The sequence below is a fragment of the Lissotriton helveticus genome, chromosome 2_2, assembly GCF_964261635.1.
Source record: "Lissotriton helveticus chromosome 2_2, aLisHel1.1, whole genome shotgun sequence".
Taxonomy (NCBI): Eukaryota; Metazoa; Chordata; class Amphibia; order Caudata; family Salamandridae; genus Lissotriton; species Lissotriton helveticus.
The window spans coordinates 412,021,380-412,043,034 of NC_136060.1; positions in this window are offsets into that span (position 1 = coordinate 412,021,380).

Below are 21,655 nucleotides of genomic sequence, written 5' to 3' on the forward strand. Positions count from 1 at the left end.
GGCGTTGCCGTAGTCCAGCCGGCTGGTGACGAGGGCCTGGGTGACGGTCTTCCTGGTCTCGGTGGGGATCCACCAGAAGATCTTCCGTAGCATGCGCAGGATGTTGAAGCACGCCGAGGAGACGTTGTTGACTTGCCTGGTCATGGAGAGGGAGGAGTCCAGGATGAAGCCCAGGTTGCGTGCGTGGTCCGTCGGTTTGGGTGCGGTGCCCAGGGCGGGGGGCCACCAGGAGTCGTCCCAGGCGGAGGGCGAGGAGCCCAGGATGAGGAGCTCCGTCTTGTCTGAGTTCAGTTTCAGGCGGCTGGTCGTCATCCACTCGGCTACCTCTTTCATCCCTTCGTGCAGGTTGGCTCTGGCGGCGGCGGGGTTGTTGGTCAGGGAGAGGATCAGCTGGGTGTCGTCGGCGTAGGAGATAATGCTGAGGTTGTGTTTGCGTACGATGGCCGCGAGGGGGCTCATGTAGACGTTGAAGAGGGTGGGGCTCAGAGAGGATCCTTGGGGGACGCCGCAGATGACTTCGGTGGCCTCTGACTTGTACGGTGGTAGGCAGACTCTCTGTGTTCTTCCGTCGAGGAAGGAGATGATCCATTCCAGTGCCTTCCCCTGGACTCCGGCGTTGTCGAGGCGCTGCACTAGGGTGCGGTGGCAGACCGTGTCGAAGGCCGCGGAGAGGTCAAGGAGGATGAGGGCCGCTGTTTCTCCATTGTCCATCAGGGCTCGGATGTCATCGGTGGCGGCGATGAGGGCGGTCTCGGTGCTGTAATTGGCTCGGAAGCCGGACTGTGAGGGGTCGAGGGATCCGTTCGTCTCGAGGAAGGCGGCCATCTGCTTGTTGACGTTCTTCTCAATGACTTTGGCTGGAAACGGGAGGAGCGAGATGGGGCGGTAATTCTTGAGGTCGGTGGGGTCCGCTGTTGGTTTCTTGAGTAGAGCGCTGAGTTCGGCGTGCTTCCAGCTCTCAGGGAAGGTGGCGGTGTCGAAGGATGTGTTGATGATGTCTCGCAGGTGGGGTGCGATGACAGCGTCGGCCTTGTTGAAGACGTGGTGAGGGCAGGGGTCGGTTGGTGATCCGGAGTGGATGGAGTTCATCGTGCGGATGGTGTCTTCGGTGCTGATCGGGGTCCAGGCGTGGAGGGTGGTGGTGGGGGGTGGTTGTTCGGTCATGGTGTGCGTTGGTTGGTTGTTGAAGCTGTTGTGTATGTCCGCGATCTTGTTGTGGAAGTATGAAGCGAGGGAGTTGCAGAGGTCTTGCGATGGGGTGATGTCGTTGTTTCCTGCGCTGGGGTTGGAAAGCTCTTTCACGATGTTGAAGAGTTCCTTGCAGTTGTGTGCGTTGTTGTCCAGCCGGTCCTTGAATGCTGTTTTCTTGGCGGCGCGGATCAGCTGGTGGTGTTTCCGGGTGGCGAGTTTGAAGGAGGTCCTGTTGTCCGGTGTCGGTTCCCTTTTCCAGACTTTCTCGAGGGCTCGGCAGTTCTTCTTGGAGCTCTTGAGTTTGTCGGTGAACCATGGGGCCTTCTTGCTGCCGGGTCTGCTAGGTGGGGTCCTCAGAGGGGCGAGCTCGTCCGCGCAGATGCTGATCCACTTCGTGAGGTTGTCGGCGGCCTGGCTGGGGTCTGCTGAGCTGGCAGGAGGGTGCTGGCTCAGGGACGTGGCGAGCTGGTCTGCTGTGATCTTGTTCCAGCTTCTGCGGGCGGTCTGTTGCTGGTGGTGGTGGGTCGTCGTTCTCTTGAAGGTGAAGTGGACGCAGCTGTGGTCCGTCCATTGAAGCTCAGTGGCGTGGCTGAAGCTGACGTCTTTGCTGGAGGAGAAGACTGCGTCGAGTGTGTGTCCGGCGCGGTGGGTGGGGGTGGACACCAGTTGCTTGAGTCCCAGGTTGGCGAGGTTGTCGAGCAGGGTGCTGGAGTTGCGGTCGTTGTTGTTTTCCAGATGGAAGTTGAGGTCTCCCAGGAGGATGTAGTCAGCGGAGGGGAGGGCATGCGGGCTGACGAAGTCGGCGATGTCCTCGCTGAAATGTGTGCGTGGTCCAGGGGGTCGGTAGATCAGGGTGCCTCTGAGGGTGGTGTTCGGGTTGGTGTGGATCTGGAAATGCAGGTGTTCGGCGCTGGTCAGGGTGTTGTCGGTGCTGGTCGTGAGACGGATGGTGTTCCTGTGGATGATGGCGATGCCTCCTCCCATCTGGTTGGCGTTGCGGTCCCTGCGGACGATCTTGTAGCCCTCTGGGATGGCGATGGCGACAGTATGCGCCAGGGAGCTGCGTTAGTGAGAGGTGTTTAGAGGGAACGCCCCCTTTTTACGACACTCTGCAACACAGCTCTGTGGCGCTTACTGGAGGTACCTGTTTGACTAGTTGCCCCCTAGGGGACTTCTGGATTGAAGAGGAATTCATTCCCCAACTTACAACGCGCCACAGGGCATGTTTGCACACATATCAGCTCAAGCCCCGCCCCCTACCTTCACCACTGTGCAAACACGCACCGTAGCGCGTTCTAAGTTGGGGGATTAAGTCCCCTTGCATACTGGGGGTCCATGGGGGCCACCTAGCCCACCAGGAACCTCCAGCATGCGCCAGGGGGCTGAGTTGCAGAGAGGTGTAAAAAGGGGTGTGGCATCATTACACCTCTCTGCAGCGCAGCCCCCTGACGCGTTTGCAGAGGGGGAACTAATTCCCTTTGCATACTGGGGGTCCCTGGGGGCCAACTAGCCCACCAGGAACCTCCAGTATGCGCCAGGGGGCTGTGTTGCAGAGAGGTGTAATGAGGCCATGCCCCTTTTTACACCTCTCTGCAATGACGCCCCCTGGTGCGTTGACAGAGGGGGGAACTAATTCCTCTTGCATACTGGGGGTTAATGGGGGCCAACTAGCCCACCAGGAACCTCCAGTATGCGCCAGGGAGCTGCGTTGCACAGAGGTGTAATGAGGCCACGCCCCTTTTTACACCTCTCTGCAATGCAGCCCCCTGGCACGTTTGCAGAGGGGGAACTAATTCCCCTTGCATACTGGGGGTCCCTGGAGGCCAACTAGCTGACCTGGAACCTCCAGTATGCGCCAGGGGGCTGCGATGCAGAGAGGTGTTCTGAGGCCACGCCCCTTTTTACACCTCTCTGCAATGCAGCCCCCTGGCGCATACTGGAGGTTCCTGGTGGGCTAGTTGGGCCCCAGGGACCCCCAGTATGTAGGGGACTTAGTACCCCCTCTGCAAATGCGCAAGGGGGTGCGTTTGCAGAGAGGTGCAGGGAGGGGGCGTGCCTCCTCCCGATCCCGTTTTTTTTTCTTTACTTTTAAGAAGGGGGCTGTATAGCCCCCCTCCTTTTTATTTATTTTTTGGCCCTGGGGACCCCATCCCCCAGGGCCTGCCCCCAATTTATTATATATATATTTTTTAATCGGGTAGGGGGCCGCGTGGCCCCCCTCACACGGCCATGCTCTGCCCGGGGGACCCCATCCCCCAGGGCATGCGCCTTTTTTTATTTTTATTTTTTTAATTAGGAGGGGGGCTGCTTTGCCCCCCTCCTGTGGCCACTATTGGCCCCGGGGACCCCATCCCCGGGGCCGGCCATTTAAAAAAAAATGTATTTATTTTTTTGGGAGGGGGCCATGTGGCCCCCCTCCCGGGCCACTTGTAGCCCCGGGGACTCCATCCCCGGGGCTGGCCCACTCCGTTGGGGACCGGTGGGGGTCCCCAAGCCCCCCACGGTCCCTGCTGGCTCCCTGCATCCTGCGGGAGCAGGCATTGCATTTTTTAGGGCTCGGGCCTACCGCCCCACTGCGTAAGTAGTGGACGTGGCCCAGAGTCCTATTCTCAGGGCTTTGAAAAACGTACCTACGAATTCCAGGCTGTTCGTGCTTTTTTTATAATATGTGCAATGCTATTGGTCTTCGCGTGCGTGTGCTTTAGAAACAGAACACGCAATAGGCCATAGGCGGTCGAGTAGCTCCGCCTATGCCCCATTGGTGTCTGTTACGCGCACCAGAAGGCCATTTGTTTTGAATTATCACGGCTTGACAGCCGAGATAATTCAAAACATATGCTCGCAGTGGCGCGCGCCTGGCACAACTCACGAGCTTCTTTGTTAGGTCTCGTTATCTGCTTGTTTATATAACAAGCAGATAACACATTCTTTGAGGCACGGGAGAGCCTTACACCCCACCCCACCCCCAACAAATTCTCAGCAAGACGATATTTCAAGCATCTAAAAATACAAATAGATTTCAAAAATCTAAATCAGAAGAGTGGGCAAAATATAGTTGCAATACAAAGATGTGTTTATCCACTGCCTACAAATGTATGACAAATACCAAAATATCTATCAGCTGGTATTTAAGTTACCATCGCATTGTCAAGATAAAATGTATCTTACAGTTCTAGCACGACTATTTTGGGTGTGCCCCCAAAAATAAATAAATAAATCAGACCGCGCTGGTCACCAACTGAGCTTAAAAACAAGCCAATGAAATAACAAGGCAAACCCCGTTAATTGGAGCAACGGTGTGACATCCAAGTAAATACCAAATGGTGCTTCATAAGAACACGGATGCCCATAAGCCGTGCGCACACAAGTCTGTCACATACAAAGGAAAGAAACCAAACCAAAATATCTCACTGTCTGCCAAACGTCCTCAAGGCACAAAACCCGTGTGCGTAAAAAGGGAGCCTCGAAATATGGAAATACTTATTCTGTGCGCTTTTCCGTTACGTGTAGATCAGCAGCAAGGTCTACTCACGTTTGTAGTTTATCAAAATGTCCCTAGGCAGTTGAGGGCCTACTAAAGCGTTCTGAGTCGGCTGTACTTCCAACATGTTAGAGGCCATCTCATTTTCAGGGTCAGCAGCATTTGATTTGTTGGTGTTAAAAGCGGTCTGCTGTATTTTATTTCTCAAAAGGTTATTTCATAAAATAACACCGGCAACGGTGAAAACGACATCATATACTATAGTATTTTGCATAAGCGCTAGCATGCCACAATTTACTGCTGCCCTATTCAAAGAGTGTTCATTTTTATCGTGCACGTGATGTGGCCAATATCGCCAATAAATTCAAGTACAGCAGACACAAAACAATTGAACCGATATTGAATCATAAAAACACGCACTACAAGACATCAGCGCGAAAGGTCCCATGTACACATATGCATAGCGGTCTCCTTCGAGACTGAGTTGAAGTAAACTGGAAATCCGTAAGGTTTGTATAAAATGAAACGGGTGCCCTGCCCACCGTGGCAGGCAGACATAACTCAAAGTCAGGCTGCATCCCTAAAAAGACAATGTTTTCCAAACATTTGCTTTGCTCGTAGGCTCGAATATTCTTACCATCAGCAGAAGAACTGGGTGCACGAGCACTTCTAAGGCAAGAAAGACCCTAAGGGTCCAGCAGCAGAGGGCACGAAGCTGCTCCTACAGTCAGCAAACCCGGACCACGTGCATGTGAAGGGTTTTGGACAACATAAACCGTCCTTGTATCACCTTTTTTAAATAAGTTCCAAAAGCCCTCTGCAATTGGAGACCAAGGGGTGGCGTCAATATAGGACACGCTTGGGGGGGGTGGGGGGGGGGGGGGTTCCTGGCTTTACAATAAAGCAGAGTGCAGAGTGTGAGTGCAGAGTGAGTGCAGAGTGCAGAGTGAGTGTGACTGCAGAGTGACTGCAGGGTGAGTGCAGAGTGAGTGTGACGGCAGAGTGAGTGCAGAGTGAGTGTGACTGCAGTGTGAGTGCAGAGTGAGTGCAGAGTGAGTGCAGAGTGAGTGACTGCAGTGTGAGTGCAGAGTGAGTGTGAGTGCAGAGTGAGTGTGACTGCAGTGTGAGTGCAGAGTGAGTGTGAGTGCAGAGTGAGCGTGAGTGCAGAGTGAGTGCAAAGTGCAGAGTGAGTGTGACTGCAGTATGAGTGTGAGTGCAGAGTGTGAGGGCAGAGTGTGAGTGTAGAGTGTGATTGCAGAGTGTGAGTGCAACTGCAGAGTGAGTGCAGAGTGAGTGCAGAGTGAGTGCAGAGTGAGTGTAGAGTGCAGAGTGAGTGCAGAGTGAGTGCAGGTGCGTGTGACTGCAGAGTGACTGCAGAGTGAGTGTGACTGCAGAGTGGGTGCAGAGTGGGTGCAGAGTGGGTGCAGTGTGGGTGTGACTGCAGAGTGAGTGCAGAGTGAGTGTGACTGCAGAGTGAGTGCAGAGTGAGTTTGAGTGCAGAGTGAGTGTGAGAGCAGAGTGAGTTTGAGTGCAGAGTGAGGGTGAGTGCAGAGTGAGTTTGAGTGCAGAGTGAGTTTGAGTACAGAGTGAGTGTGAGTGCAGAATAAGTGCAGAGTGACTGCAGAGTGAGTGACTGCAGAGTGGCTATAGAGTGACTGCAGAGTGACTGCAGAGTGACTGCAGAGTGAGAGTGACTGCAGAGTGAGAGTGACTGTAGAGTGACTGCAGAGTGCGAGTGACTGCAGAGTGAGAGTGACTGCAGAGTGACAGTGACTGCAGAGTGACTGCAGAGTGACAGTGACTGCAGAGTGACAGTGACTGCAGAGTGACTGCAGAGTGAGTGACTGCAGAGTGACTGCAGAGTGAGAGTGACTGCAGAGTGACTACAGAGTGAGAGTGACTGCAGAGTGAGAGTGACTGCAGAGTGACTGCAGAGTGAGAGTGACTGCAGTGTGACGGCAGAGTGACTGCAGAGTGAGAGTGACTGCAGAGTGACTGCAGAGTGAGAGTGATTGCAGAGTGACTGCAGAGTGCGAGTGACTGCAGAGTGACTCAGCAGTGTGAATGTTCCAGAGAGAGCAGGGTATGCTTGTGCGCTTACACGGTGCACTGACACACAGGAGCCAAAACAAAGAACAGCTGAACATGTGTCTTGGGAGCTTCATTGAGGCAGCCGGCACTCTGTGAGGGGAGCAGCAAAGAGGGGACACCCCAACCAATCAAGCGCAACTACTCACTACCTACTGTACGATTACAACACAGGCCGAAGGGCAGAGCTAGGTCTTTTCGCATTACGTAGGGTGAGCAGTGTGTGAGTGTGTAGGGTGAGCAGTGTGTGAGTGTGCAGGGTGAGCAGTGTGTGAGCATGCAGGGTGAGCAGTGTGTGAGTATGCAGGGTTAACACTGTGTGAGCGTGCAGTGAGTGCGAGTGCAGAGTGAGTGCTAGCGCAGAGTGAGTGCTAGTGCAGAGTGAGTTCGAGTGCAATTGTAGCAATCGCAGTATGGTGCACTTTACTTTTAAACATATTCATCTAAAGCGCAGCATGCCACCATTGATACAATTCCAATCCAACCCACATAATTCCACTACACACCACATGCATACACTCCATAACACATGGCTAAAAGACATTGCCATTTACAATGCCATTAGCTCTAACTCAAATAAATCCGAGACCTATTGCATTTCCAATGCTTGTTTCTACATGGGGAGCTACTAACATGCTGCTCCCCATGCAGAAAAGCAATCCACTTTGGTTTTTGAAAGAGAGAGCAGGTTTCCTGCTCTCTCTTTCAAAAACTCAAAGCGAGGCTCCCGCCCTACCATAGCAAACAGCAGTGTCACCCCGGGACACTACAGGAGCCTGTCCTGGGGGGGGGGTGGCGGTCCCCAGGGCCATCAAGGGCTCCAGGATGGGGGCAGCGTGGCCCCCCTCCCACCTGTTAAAAGCCCCGGGGGTGGTGGTACCCGGGCTGAGGGGGGCTTGAGCCCCCCAAACAGGTTTTAAAAAATAAAAAATAAAAAAAATGAAGCCCCGGGGGGTGGTGGTCCCCGGAGCTGCGGGGCGCCGTGAGCCCCCCCCATACTTCAAAATAAAGCCCCGGGGGGTGGCGGTCCCCAGGGCTCGGGGGGCCTTAGAGGCCCCCCATCATGAATATCTAAGCCCCGGGGGTGGCGGTCCCCGAGGCTGCGGGGGGGCTAAGTGCCCCCCCGCTATCATACTTACTTTGCCCCGTGGGGTGGCGGTCCCCGGGGCAGTGTGGGGGGGTTCATAAAGCCCCCGGGATTTGGTCCCCCAGGGGGCTAATCAGAAAAAAAATCAGACCGGGTTTTATTTTTTTTTCACTGGGTACGCCTACCTACGCGTAACCCGTGATTTTAAAAAAATATATATATTTGTGTAGCTTTGGGGTCCTTGTGGGACCCCCTGAGCAGGCCTAGGAGGTCAGGGTGTTTCTACCCTGGCCCATTTCCGTGTTTTTCGCGTTTCATTTGCTGCTTTCTTGTGCCTCGGTTCTTCCGCGGCACAAGATGGCTGCCAACACTTCCTGGTTTGAAGTGTTGACAGCCAATTAGCATAAAGCTTGTGCACGGGAAGGTACGCGTACTGTACGCGTACGGTACTTCGTCTATAGATATATCTATGATTTTACTTTTGATTTTCTAAAAAACTACTGAACGGATTTACACCATTTAACATAAAGCATAATCTGCAAACCAAACTCTACCTTTTTGCCAAATTTGGTGTAATTCCGTTCAGCAGTTCGGGCTGTAGCCTCACTTAAAAGTCCCTATGGAAAATTGCATGGGGAAAACATGTTTTGGGACCCCCCTTTTTTCTCGGCCCCCGCTTGACAAATCAGGCCATTTGCCTGGAGAATTTCACGAAGATTCGTCGACTGGCGCCAAAGTTATTCCAAATAGAATGTTGCAGATTAACTAGGTACTAACTATAACTGCCTACTGGCGACTGCCAGTAGGTAATATATATATATATATATATATTCACTGAAAAAACCATAGGTTATAGACCATATATAGTTAGGAATTAGCATTTACAAAACCTTGAAAATTCACTGAAAAAACCATAGGTTATAGACCATATATAGTTAGGAATTAGCATTTAAAAAACCTTATTTTACTCACACAAAACCATTGAAATTCCATATATAGTTAGTTGCACTAACTATATATCGCGCACCCGCAATCCACTGCTGATCATGTCACATATTACATCATTCATGACATGGTCAGTGACATCACTGATGACATTACTGATGACATCTCAAATGACATCACTGATGACATCACTGATGACAACATCCAGTGACTGTATTTTTCTGTAAAGTTAAAATATGTCTTGAGTGGATGTATAAGTGTCTGGATGAAGGATTTAGTAGGTGCATGACTGACTGTATGAGTGAGTGATTAAATGTGTCTCACTGAGTGCATGGGTTAGTGACTAAACTGTTTTAAATTGTGCATTATTGTGTCTGTTGTTCTGTAATCTGATGCATGTGTTGATCAGTAGCTAAATGAGTAACTATATGGGTTATTGATTGGTTGCCCAAGCATTTGTATGGGAGACTGAGTGTGTGTGTGGGTGGCTGGGAGGTGTATGACTCTGTGCATAGATGTGTGAGCAGTTGATTCACTAGATGTATGGGTTCAAAAGTGCATGTGGAAACAGCTGTATGGGCGGTTGACTGTGTGCATGAGTGTATTGGTGAGTGAATGGATATCTCAGTGCTACATGTCAAAGTAAGTACATATGTAAAATACAGTACATGTGAGAGTTGACATATATAAATAACTGTGCATAGGAGCCAGTGAATGTGTGAGTGGCTGTATGCATCATTGTGAACTTGTATCCAGGATTGTATAAGAGAGTAAATATGTTTTAGTATATGTTTGAATAAGTAAGGTGTGTATAACTGTATAGTTGAGAAAATGGAGGTGTGATTGATTCTTTGCATGACTGACTAGGTGTCTGAGTAACTCCATGGATGAGTGACAGTCTGTGAGTGTATGTTTACACTGAGTGTATCTAAGGTTATATTAGAGTCTGAAGAGGTTCATTGTATTATCACATGAATGATGTCATCAGTGATGTGATCAGTAATGTCAAATGAGATGTCATCAGTGATGTCATCAGTGATGTCATTTGAGATGTCATCAGTGATGTCATCAGTGATGTCATTTGAGATGTCATCAGTGATGTCATCAGTGATGTCACTGACCATGTCATGAATGATGTAATATGTGACATGATCAGCAGTGGATTGCGGGTGCGCGATATATAGTTAGTGCAACTAACTATATATGGAATTTCAATGGTTTTGTGTGAGTAAAATAAGGTTTTTTAAATGCTAATTCCTAACTATATATGGTCTATAACCTATGGTTTTTTCAGTGAATTTTCAAGGTTTTGTAAATGCTAATTCCTAACTATATATGGTCTATAACCTATGGTTTTTTCAGTGAATTTCAATGGTTTTTTAATAGCAAATATCATAAGCTGTCGAATGTCAAGTACGTGGTAAGTAAAAACATTTTTGTGTTTATGCACACTGATCTGCTTTGAATGCTGCCCCCCACCCCTCATTTCTATTAGGAGTACTCTCTCTTTGCAGATAGTGAAGGGTAGTTAACGCAGCCCTTTGCCCCCTTTGTAATACGTCGTGCCTGCTTCTCTCTCCATTTGATTGATTGTTCTCTTTGGTTCATTCTCTATTTACAAACAAGCACAGAGTCGCAATACTCTGTTTAGTCTTTGCAGATAGCGAAAAATCGTGTAAAAAAACAAAAGGAATCGAGCAAAATCAGTAGGCCACTAATGGGATCTCTTTTTGACCTCGCTAAAATAGAAACATTAGGAACAACCTGTTGAAAATAGCAATGCGTATGTACATAAGCGCCGTTCATTTGTGTTCACAGTACCCCTTGTTGATTTTTTCAATCGAGCATTGAATTGTTCGAAGTTAATTCTCTTAAGGATCTTCTCTACCTGCAAACGAGGAAGAATAGGAATATTCTCTCTCCCTTTGCAGATAGTGAAGGGTAGGTAACGCAAGCCTTTAACACGTCGTACCTATTTCATTCCTCATTGATTGATTGATTGTCCGAACATTGACTGTTTGGGAATTAGTTCTTTTTGGAGGTATTCCCTGTTTGCAAATAAACGTAGGAAAATCTTTGCAAGTAGTGAAAGGGTACGTAATGCGGACCTTTCTCCCCCGTTGTAATCTGTCATGCCTATCTACTCCCCACTGATTGATGCACCTTTTTCACCCGGACCATTTACTAGAGATACGTCATCTGGCCCGACCAGAGAGCACCCCTAGTGAAAAGGACATATGCAATAATAACGAAGTGATCACTGTATCCTGTTAACAGAAACTTTACCATGAAACAACCTGGAAAGAAAAAAATAGGAAAACGAAAATCAGTAGGCCACTGATGAACATGAACTTTTATTAAACAACAAACAAAGAAACGATAACATAACGTAATGATAAAACCTATTAATGTCCTAGAAACAAGAAAACGTTAAAGTATGCCAGTGGTGAGAGACCAGAAAAACAGTCCGAGAAACCAAATCACCCCTCGCTGTCCCAACTCATGCACTCTGAAAGTTCAAAGTTTTGAGGAGTGCTTGTAACATTGTCTGAAGCCTATTTGCAATTGCTTCATCTTCACTATTCTTAAAGTAAGTGGGGGCTGTTGTGATGCGGTGCCACCCTGAACCGCTTGACGGAGGCCCCCGAGGGACGGTGTCATGTCGCGGACTCGGAGGGGGCGCTTGGCTCCGGCCCCCTCCCCAAGTCGTGTTGCCCTGGTGTGGCCTGAGATCGCCCCCGACATAGGTGGCCGGCTCCCGGGGTCAAGCGGAACTTTTTTCCTTTTGGTGACTCTTCCATTCTTCACCTTGTCCCACAATCCGTTTCACCTAAAGACACGCTGTAGTGGGGCACCCCTTTTCCGTTTCATTTGCCATTCAGCCCGCTTTTGCTACACTGTGCCTCTTCCGCTATTCAGCTGTTTACCGCCCGCTCTTTCGACTACAGCGTCTCGCTCACCATGTACTTGAGTTGCTCCGGCTCTTGCGGTGCAGCGATAGGCGGCTGCCACAGGACTCTCAAAATGGCGGCCATCTCTTCAGATTTGGGCGTGGTCCACTAAATGGGCCTGCGACACCTTGGAACTCGGACGCTTGTCTGCTAGAGCTTGGGCTCCATTCTCGAAAGCGTCCCCTCATCCTTGAAGATTCTACAAAAGTCTTGGGGGCCCCCGACTCCCGCAGGCTTCTGGTGGGGAGCGCCTAGCATGATTGCTCGTGGAATGGCCACGACGGAGCTACGAAATGGTGGTGCTCTCATGCTAACGCCAGCTTCAGTCTGAAACATCCAGAAACACTGTAGACTACCAATTCGATCAGTTCCGGTAGCGCTCCAACGTGACCCGGTAGAGAAGAACTTGCCCTCCCCTCTTTGACTGATGGTTCTTGTTGCCTGTCCCTTCTGTTGTCATTTAACAGAACTATTTAGCCTGCTGAAAGGGGTTGTGTGCCGTCCGCTGGTTGGTGGAGACATTTTGACTATATTCTGGACCTGCGTTGTCGCGTAATGCGTCATATGACGCGCCGTGTTAGAAAGTTTAATAAATTATGAAACACAATAAACAATCCTTAAAAAATAAAAAAAAATAAAAAATAATCAACAAAAGCAACAGCTAGGTAATACACATATAATTTTATCTCCGCGAAGCGGAGCGCTGTTACAGATATATATCTTGTTTCTGAACGTTAATTTCTCAAAATGCACTGAAGCACATATATTGAGACCTAGCAAAGGCACATCGGGCTACCAGTCCCTACAATTTTTCCAAGTTTCGTGCAAATCCATTCAGCTGTTCGATCCTACCGAGAGACAAGATGGCGGCCGCTACGGACTGTTTGGAATGTTTACAGACACCGGAGAGCCAATCAGCTTCGCTTCGCAAAGCTCCGTAACGCGAAAAGTACGCGAAGCGGTGCGCTGTTACAGATATATACTTTTTTTTTAACGTTAATTTCTCAAAATCCACTGGAGCACATATATTGAGATCTAGCAAAGGCACATCGGGCTACCAGTCCCTACAATTTTGCCAAGTTTCGTGCAAATCCATTCAGCTGTTCGATTATTATTATTTTTATTTTTTTTTGCCCCGCGGGGCCCTTTTAAAACCTCCACATCAAACCTAGGGGGTGAGCGACAATGTACTATGCCCCCTTATGGTCATTTGCCCCTTCGCTTTGGCCTCCTCTTGTCTCTCGATCCTACCGAGAGACAAGATGGTGGCCGCTACGGACTGTTTGGAATGTTGACAGACGCCGGAGAACCAATCAGCTTCGCTTCACAAAGCTCCGTTGCGCGAAAAGTCCGCGAACCAGAGCGCTGCCCGGTCCGCTGTTACAGATATATATCTTTTTTTAAACGTTAATTTCTCAAAATCCACTGGAGCACATATATTGAGACCTACAAAAGGCACATCGGGCTACCAGTCCCTACAATTTTGCCAAGTTTCGTGCAAATCCATTCAGCCGTTCGGGCTAAAAGTGAGGCCAACCGCCCTATGGAAATTAACATGGGAAAAACGCGTTTTGGGACCCCCCTTTTTTCTCGGCCCCCCCTTGACGAACCCCCCCAAAATTTTCAGGGGCTGCTCAGAAACAAAATGTGCCATTTTCCTGAAAATTTCAGCCAATTCCGTCCACAAACGCCAAAGTTATTAGACATAGAATTTTCAAAAAACCCATAGAGAAAAAATCCCAACTATATATACCTACTGGCGACCGCCAGTAGGTAATATATATATATATATATATATATATATATATATATATATATATATATATGTATATATATATATATATATATATATATATATATATATATATATATATATATATATGTATATATATTAAGCTTCAAATTACTCCTTCTGGCAACCCCTCGCCTTTCCTGGGGCGGCTCGTTCCCAGCGGAGCCACCGGCACAAATATCCAAACAAAACGGCGTCCTTACGAGAACTCGGGCATCAGGAAAAACACAGTCCATGCAAAGGGTCCAACAAAGTAAGGTTTATTCCGTCATAAACCAAACGTGACGCGTTTCGCGCTCCACAGAGCGCTTGATCACACAAATTGTCACAGTGCATTCAGACATTTTAAGCCCCTTGACATTCAACATAGAAAAGGGACTCCGCCCTCTACTGATCTGCCATCTTCCACTCGTCAAAATCACAAGTGTCGTAGTATTAAGACAAGTTATATTCATTATTATGCTGCTTTTTTTACTAAATTCATCGATATCACAGGGTACAAAAGTAAACATATGAAAATAACTAATTTTTTCAAATTCAAAATTTTATTCGTTATTTTTGTCTAATACCCCTGCATCAATGTGCGTATTGCGATTGCCCTAATTGTTAGTGAAATGTCTAAATTACTGCTCTACTTACAGTTATTCACTTAATCAGTATGTTTGGAAACCGGCCCGGTTCAGTGGTAGGAACATCATTACGTCCGTGACTCGGCTTGCGTAGTCAAGGTCATGGGCGCAGTTATGGTAACCACAGTTACGCTGAAAATAACAATGTACACTCCGAAGTGTTGTTTGGGATCAGGCATAGTGTTATTGTGCTGCTTTTTACCCCCTAACGTTATAAAAACCTATTCCTCATAGTGCGGAGAAAAGCCTAAATGCAATGAGTTTGTAATCTCGTCGGGCCGGTTGTCATGACAACTGTTGAAAGTACAACTTTATTGTTAAGGTTCGTCAAAAGTAGTTCACCTCGACCTGATTGGTATTATATCTCCTTGTTAGTGGACTAAGTACAGAGGGTACTCGGGCAGTTAGGCTACGAATAACAGTAATGCTGGTGTAAACCTTACACCCCACGCAAGTCAATCTCTGGTTAGTGAGTTAATGACACTTCCATATCAGTGACCTTATTTGTTTCAGCAAAACCTGGATGATAGTTCATACAAGTAATCAACTTATTATGTACATCACTGTGACAATTAATCTAAATAAACATGTAACAAGTGCACGACTGATAATTTAAAGTACAAATACTGTTGTTTCAGATGGTAGAAGATAACCACAGTGCAAGGATTAGGGTACTGGTGTAGAGAGCCAGAGACAACATCCCTCCCTTTACATCTGTGGAAAAGAAGAGAAAAGAAGAATGCAATTAGATAGTGGTTAGAGAAAGAAGAAATCTTACATTTCTGCATAACACCAATATATATTACTTCTATTCTTGTTGTAAATGCACATTAAATTCTTCATCGATGTTATGTCCTGTCGGATACCGGGTACACAGCCCAATAATGTGTCTAGATTCTTTTTGCCTTAGTTTAAGCAGACGATTTCCTCCCCTTTGACCCATGTTCACCTGTTCAATGATGTAATATGATAGTTTTTTAGGGTCTGAGAAATGGTGAGTTTCAAAGTGGCGAGCTACAGGGTATTGTCTGTCCAGGTTGCTGATCGCACGGGTGTGCTCTAGAATGCGTTTTTTAGCCATGTGTATTGTACTGCCGATGTATTTAAGATCACATGGGCAGACCAACACATATATCACAAATACTGTGGTGCAGGTTAAAAATTGGTTAATCTGTTGCATGGTTTTGGTACTCGGATTCCAATACTCTTTCACCATGTGACTGTTTGCACAAGCTTTGCAGTGTCTACATGGGTAGAAGCCCTGCAAGCTGATACCTCTTGGGACTGTACTTATACCTATGTCATTACGTACAAGGAGGTCTTTAAGAGTATGTACTCTTTTATACGTGATGCTAGGTCTTGAAGGGAGAATATCACCTATAATGGGGTCATTATTGAGTAGACTCCAATTTTTTATCAAGCTTTTCTTAACTTGATTAGAGTTCCCATTATATGTAAGAATAACTCTAGTGGTGACAGATTCATCCTTGTCATTGTCCTCTACCTTTCTGTTAGAAAGTAACTCGTCCCGTTTGATCTGCGCTACTTTAGTGCTTGCACTCTTGATGACCCACAAAGGATAACCTCTTTCGAGGAATCTCTGTGTCATGGTTTGTTCTTCTTTCAGATAATCATCATTATTACTGCAATTTCTTTTGGCCCTAAGGAGTTCTCCAAAAGGGATACTCCATTTAAGTTGGTCCGGATGGCTACTTTGGGCATAAAGAAGGATGTTCCCTGCTGTGTTTTTTCTGAATAGCACTGTGTGAATCATTTTCTGTTTGATTTGGACTTTTGTGTTCAAATATTCAACTTCTCTGTCACTAATGTTGCATGTAAGAACGATATTTTTATCATTCCTGTTCAATCTCTCTATGAAGTTGAGTGCCTGATCTCTTTCCCCTTTCCAAATGACGAAAATATCGTCAATATATCGTAGCCACACTTGGACTTTTTTAAAGTCCTCTTTGAAGTCATCGTCATCTCTGATGTCAGCATCCCAAGCCCCCATGAATAGATTTGCAAAACTCGGTGCAAAAGAAGTACCCATCGCCGTACCATGGCATTGCACAAAGATGTCATTATTGAATGAAAAGAAATTATTCTCTAAGCAATGTTTGATCATGTCTAAAATCATGGTAGTGTGACCTAGATATCTGATGTCTCTGCCTTTTAAGAATCTGGCACAGGCTTCCATGCCCTGTATGTGTTCGATTACTGTATACAGGGCTGTTACATCCATCGTTATCAACAGACAATCTTTGTCAATAATGACTTGCTTTATTTTGTCCCAAAAATCCTTTGTATCTCTCGTGGGGATTTTAGACATGATCAAACGCGTCACGTTTGGTTTATGACGGAAAACACCTTACTTTGTTGGACCCTTTGCGTGGACTGTGTTTTTCCTGATGCCCGAGTGCTCGTAAGGAACGCCGTTTTGTTTGGATATATATATATATTTATATATATATATATATATATATATATATATATATTCCGCTCACAATCTTCACCCGCTAAGGAAAGGAAGACAGCACTCCGGCAGTGACAGGATACAGTGTTTATTCAGCAAACAAACGTTTCGGCAATGGCCTTCCTCTGTGTTTCTTACCGTCCCCTCGCAGTTCCGGTTTAAATGCAAGTGTGCTAGCAATGGTAATAGACACCAACAAGGGACTACCCCTTCCGACACTAAAGTAGGCGCCATCTTGGAATAGGTTTAATACCTCCGTGGATCGGAGTATTCACAAGCAAGAAGGGTCTTAAGACAATGAAGCCGTGGATCGGCTAATGTCCCTAGTGAATGGGTTGAATACCAACTTGCAAACATGAAAGATATAGATATAGCATTATGAACTGCATATGGGTGTTCAGCACATAACATAATATCGTTATACAAGTTCATTCATCAAAAATTGATAAATTATACATAACTACAGATAATGAAATGTCCATCATAAAGCGTAGGTTACCATGCCTCTGACACCGTAAAAAAGAGAAACACAAAACTGAAAGACAATCAACGGATAGAAGAAACATTTCGTGCTCATGCTTACATTTCATCGATAGAGCTAAAGAAATAGTGATGGTACATATTCAATACCAGATAGTATATCGATTCATCAGATAAACTGTAATGATACTCGATCATGGAAGGGTCATATATAAGGCCAAGAGATATATATACACAATACAATAAAATGCAAATCAAGAGGTCATATCATAGTTAAGAGCAATGGTGTGAAATGTGGTTGGTAATATACCAGTATGTCACATAGTACAGGCGGGGTATAGGCAGGATAGAGTAGAACACTATATATTCCTAATTTAATAAAATTAGAGGTGTTATAGCTATTAATCATTATTTGTCTAAGTGTACTGCCATTTCCTCCCAGCTATTCATGCCTTTCGGATGCTTTGTGGACAGGTCGATGATGTACCTTGATTCGAGGCGTCGTAGCCTTCTAAGTCTGTCCCCACCCCGTGGGCAATGTGGAACATGGTCTATCCCATAGAATTGCAGTTTGGTTCTATCTTTCTTGTGGCACTCTGCAAAGTGTCGGGCCACTGGGTATGAGGGATCTACTTTGTCAATGGCCCTTGGATGTTCCAGCACTCTTAGTTTTAGTTGGTTAATAGTGCTCCCGATATAGCGTAGGCCGCACGGGCATACTAGGCAGTACAGGGCATAGGTTGTGCTGCACGTGATAAATTTGTGAATTTTATTGGTCCTGCCCGCATCCGGTATATCGTAGTGGAGTACCCTGCGGCTGTTGGCGCAAGCTTTACATTTGCCGCATGGAAAGAACCCACTCATTGTCCTCAGAGTATTAGTTTCAACAGTTGGCATTTCCAAGTGGCTATGTACCAACATGTCCCCCAGGGACCTAGCCTTGCTAAAGGTCACTAGAGGGTGTGGTGCAAGATCTTCTTTTAACACCTCGTCAGTTAACAAGATATGCCAGTTTTTTTGCATCATTGCTCGAAGTTTGTCAGCACCCGTGGAATAAGGTGTTATCATCCTAAAAGTATCTTTTTTAGAGATGTTGGATTCCTTGGGTTTCACTTTGAGCAAATCATGCCTAGGGATCTTCCTGACTTTTTTGAGAGTGTTAAGTAGGAGTGGCTCATCATATCCCCTTAGACGGAAACGTGCCAGGCAGTCCGAGGCAGCCGCCTCGAATTCCCGGTCTTGGGTACTGTTCCTCTTAATCCTCAAGAGTTCCCCGTAGGGGATACTCTTGATGAGATTTGGTGGATGTCCGCTTTTAGCAAAGAGGATAGACTTACCCGCTGTTTCCTTGTGGTACAGCGAGGTATGGACATGGCCATTTTCAACATACACCCGTAGATCCAAACAGTTGGCTGCCACCCCACTAATTGTACCAGATAGGTGTATGTTGTAGATGTTGTTATTAAGAGATCTGATGTAATTCTCTGCCATGTCTTTGGTACCTTGCCACACGATGAATAAGTCAACGATATAGCGGTACCAATGTACCACCCTGCCACTCTCCTGGCCTTCCTTCCAGCTCCTGGGCACCTGCTCCTCCCACCAGCCAACGAACAGGTTCGCATAGCTGGGAGCGAAGCAGGTGCCCATCGCCGTACCAGAGATCTGTCTATAGAATCTATCCTCAAACAGGAAAATGTTATGTGTTAGGCAAAATTGTGCAAATTCTAATAACATAATGTTATGATGTGCAAAGCGTATTTGCCTTTTACCTAGATAGTATTCCATAGCGGCCAGTCCATGGGTATGTTCAATGATGGTATAAAGGCTGGTGATGTCCATCACCAGAAATAGATAGTCCGGTTCCCACTTCATCATATCCACTTTACTCAAAAAGTCTTTGGTATCTTTGATGTAAGACTTCAATTCCAAGACTAATGGAAAGATGTAATTGTCCACAAATTTAGACATGTTTTCGGTTAGTCCATCTATGGAAGCTACGATCGGGCGGCCCGGGGGAGAGATCTTGTTCTTATGTAGCTTGGGCAGGTGATAAAAAGTTGGTATCATGGGGTTATTGCTGCGCAGGAAGATGTGTTCATCCTTACCCGGCATAGAGAGCTTGTACCATTTTAGAACCAAATCATCATATTCTCTGATGCTCATCTCATATACATTCCTGGTGGTAATGGAGTAGTACTTCATATCGGAGAGTTGTCTCATAGCTTCGTCCCAATAATGATCTCTTGTCATCAGTACAACATCTGAGGGTTTTATGATGATTTTCTTATTATTCATAAGGTCTTCCAGGGCTCTTTCTTGTGGTTCTGTGATGTTGTATGATTTTGTTGTGGTATCCTTTCTCTGCTTAACCAGTTCCATAGTAATGGCCTCTGAGAAAGCGTCAATAGCGTCCCATGGTGACTGGGGAACAAATGTGGAACGGGGTTTAAAATGGCTCTCATCACGTTCCTGTTCAATCCCCTGTAGTTCTGCCCTTTGTACCATGTCCATTCCCATGACTGCTACATCATCCGTCTCAGTTCTTAGGGCTTCCATAGCTTCCATACAGGGCATATCCTTGCCAGTCAGAGCATCAGTGGCTGTTAGTCTTATTCCTTGTTTTGATGTTGACTTAATATGTGGTCTCAGTTTGAAGTGTTTGTACAGTTTTAATCTCCTGGTGAACCGAAAAAGATCGATTTTCGTTTGCGTGTACTCCAGGTTGGTGTTGGGACAGAAGGTGAGACCTAGACTCAGTAGTTCGTGTTGTTCCGCTGTAAGGGGTTGATCCGTGAGATTGACCACAGTTAAGTTGGTCACCTCGATCTGTGTATTGCCCATTACTTCTTTTTGTTGCTGCGGTAGGTTCGGGTCTGGGGTTTCGCTCGCCCTCTTCCTCTTCCTCTTGCCGCTGCCCCCTGATCTCCGGGTTCTCCTTCTTCTTGATGCTCTGGGGGTTTGTTCTTCCCTCCCCTCAGCCAGTTCTGTCTATATATTGCAGCCAAAAACTCTCTTTAGTACGAAAGAAAGAAGTCCGGGCCACTTCAAGTTTGCAAAGCGTATTTAATTTACAAACGGCTTGTCTCGACGCGTTTCACAGGTGAAACCTGCTTTCTCACGAGAACGAGCAAACTGAATGACGTGCATTATATAGTCACATGGTATTAGCGTCATACCAAAAGTAATAAACAACAGACTAGCTGGTTTACACACGGCTGTGATCAGACATTGTATAAAGTTTACACAGAATGTTTGCTTTTGCGGCGTGACTGGTCAATAAAGTTCATACAAATAGCATGAAATTCACTGTGTCGGACAAATAGTATACATTCAGACGCAAGCCTCAGGACAATTATCCGTTACCAGTGCACATCAATGCCCGCGTGTTCAGGTATTCGAGAGTGAGACAGCCCAGTGGCCTATGACAAAAGATTGGCAACAACGTTCAGGCATGCGTCATGCATTATGTGGTAACGCCCATGTGGGCAGAAGCGCCATGATCAACTGATGGCCATCCATGCGTTCAATATATCCAAGTGGGCACAAAATAAATGTTCAAAGGCCAACACAGGTGATTAACGCCAGGGTCAAAGGTCTAAGAAAGTGTTCCAGTCTTGCAATTCATTCAAACGTGCAGTAACTCATAAGTGCCGAGCAGATTCCCATATTGTGTCACCACCAAGTTCTGTAAACACGAAAAAATAAATAAAATCAGTTTGTGACTCAATTGCCAAAACATAACATTTCAGTTTGTTAAAAACAGAGTTAAAAAACGACATGGGTGCAGTATTGATCATCTAATGTCTGCTGTCAAGGCTAACCTAGATGCACGGTTAGGTCCTCGTGTACGTTGTGGCCACCTGGTTGTGTGGTCCTGTATTTTATTATCAGTCTGGATTCAAGTCTCCTCATTTCCTTGATTCGGTCTCCTCCTCTTTCCCTACTAGGAACAGTTTCCAAGACACAGAATGAAAGTAAATTGGCGTTGCCTTTATGGTGTGTAGCAAAATGCCTAGCAATAGGGTATTGCTTGTCCCCATGGTTTATGGCCCGCATGTGCTCAAGGACCCTCTTTTTGGCAGGATGTTTGGTGCTGCCAATGTAATATAATTGGCATGGACACCTGAGTGCTTATATCACATGGTCACTCAGACATGTGACATGTTTCGTAATTTTGAATTTGTCCGTTTCTTTGGACAATTGGACTTCCTTGAGATTCTTACTGTTGCGACAGGCCTTACATCTGCCACAAATGTAAAATCCTTGCACTGGGTTCCTCTGACTACTCTTGTCTGGTAACAGTGTTGGGCAGAGGAGATCTTTGAGGGATTTGGGTCTTCTAAAGGTCACTTGCGGAAATTCAGAAATTTCAGGGGCTAGGTCCTTGTCGAGTTTAAGCACATTCCAGAACTTGCTCAGTGATTTTCTCACTTCCCTAGATTGGGAATGATAGTCTGTAATGAATCTACTTGTCATGTTAGACTCAGGTTCACACTCTTTCTCTTTAGGTTGCAAAAGACTTGACATTTCTCTGT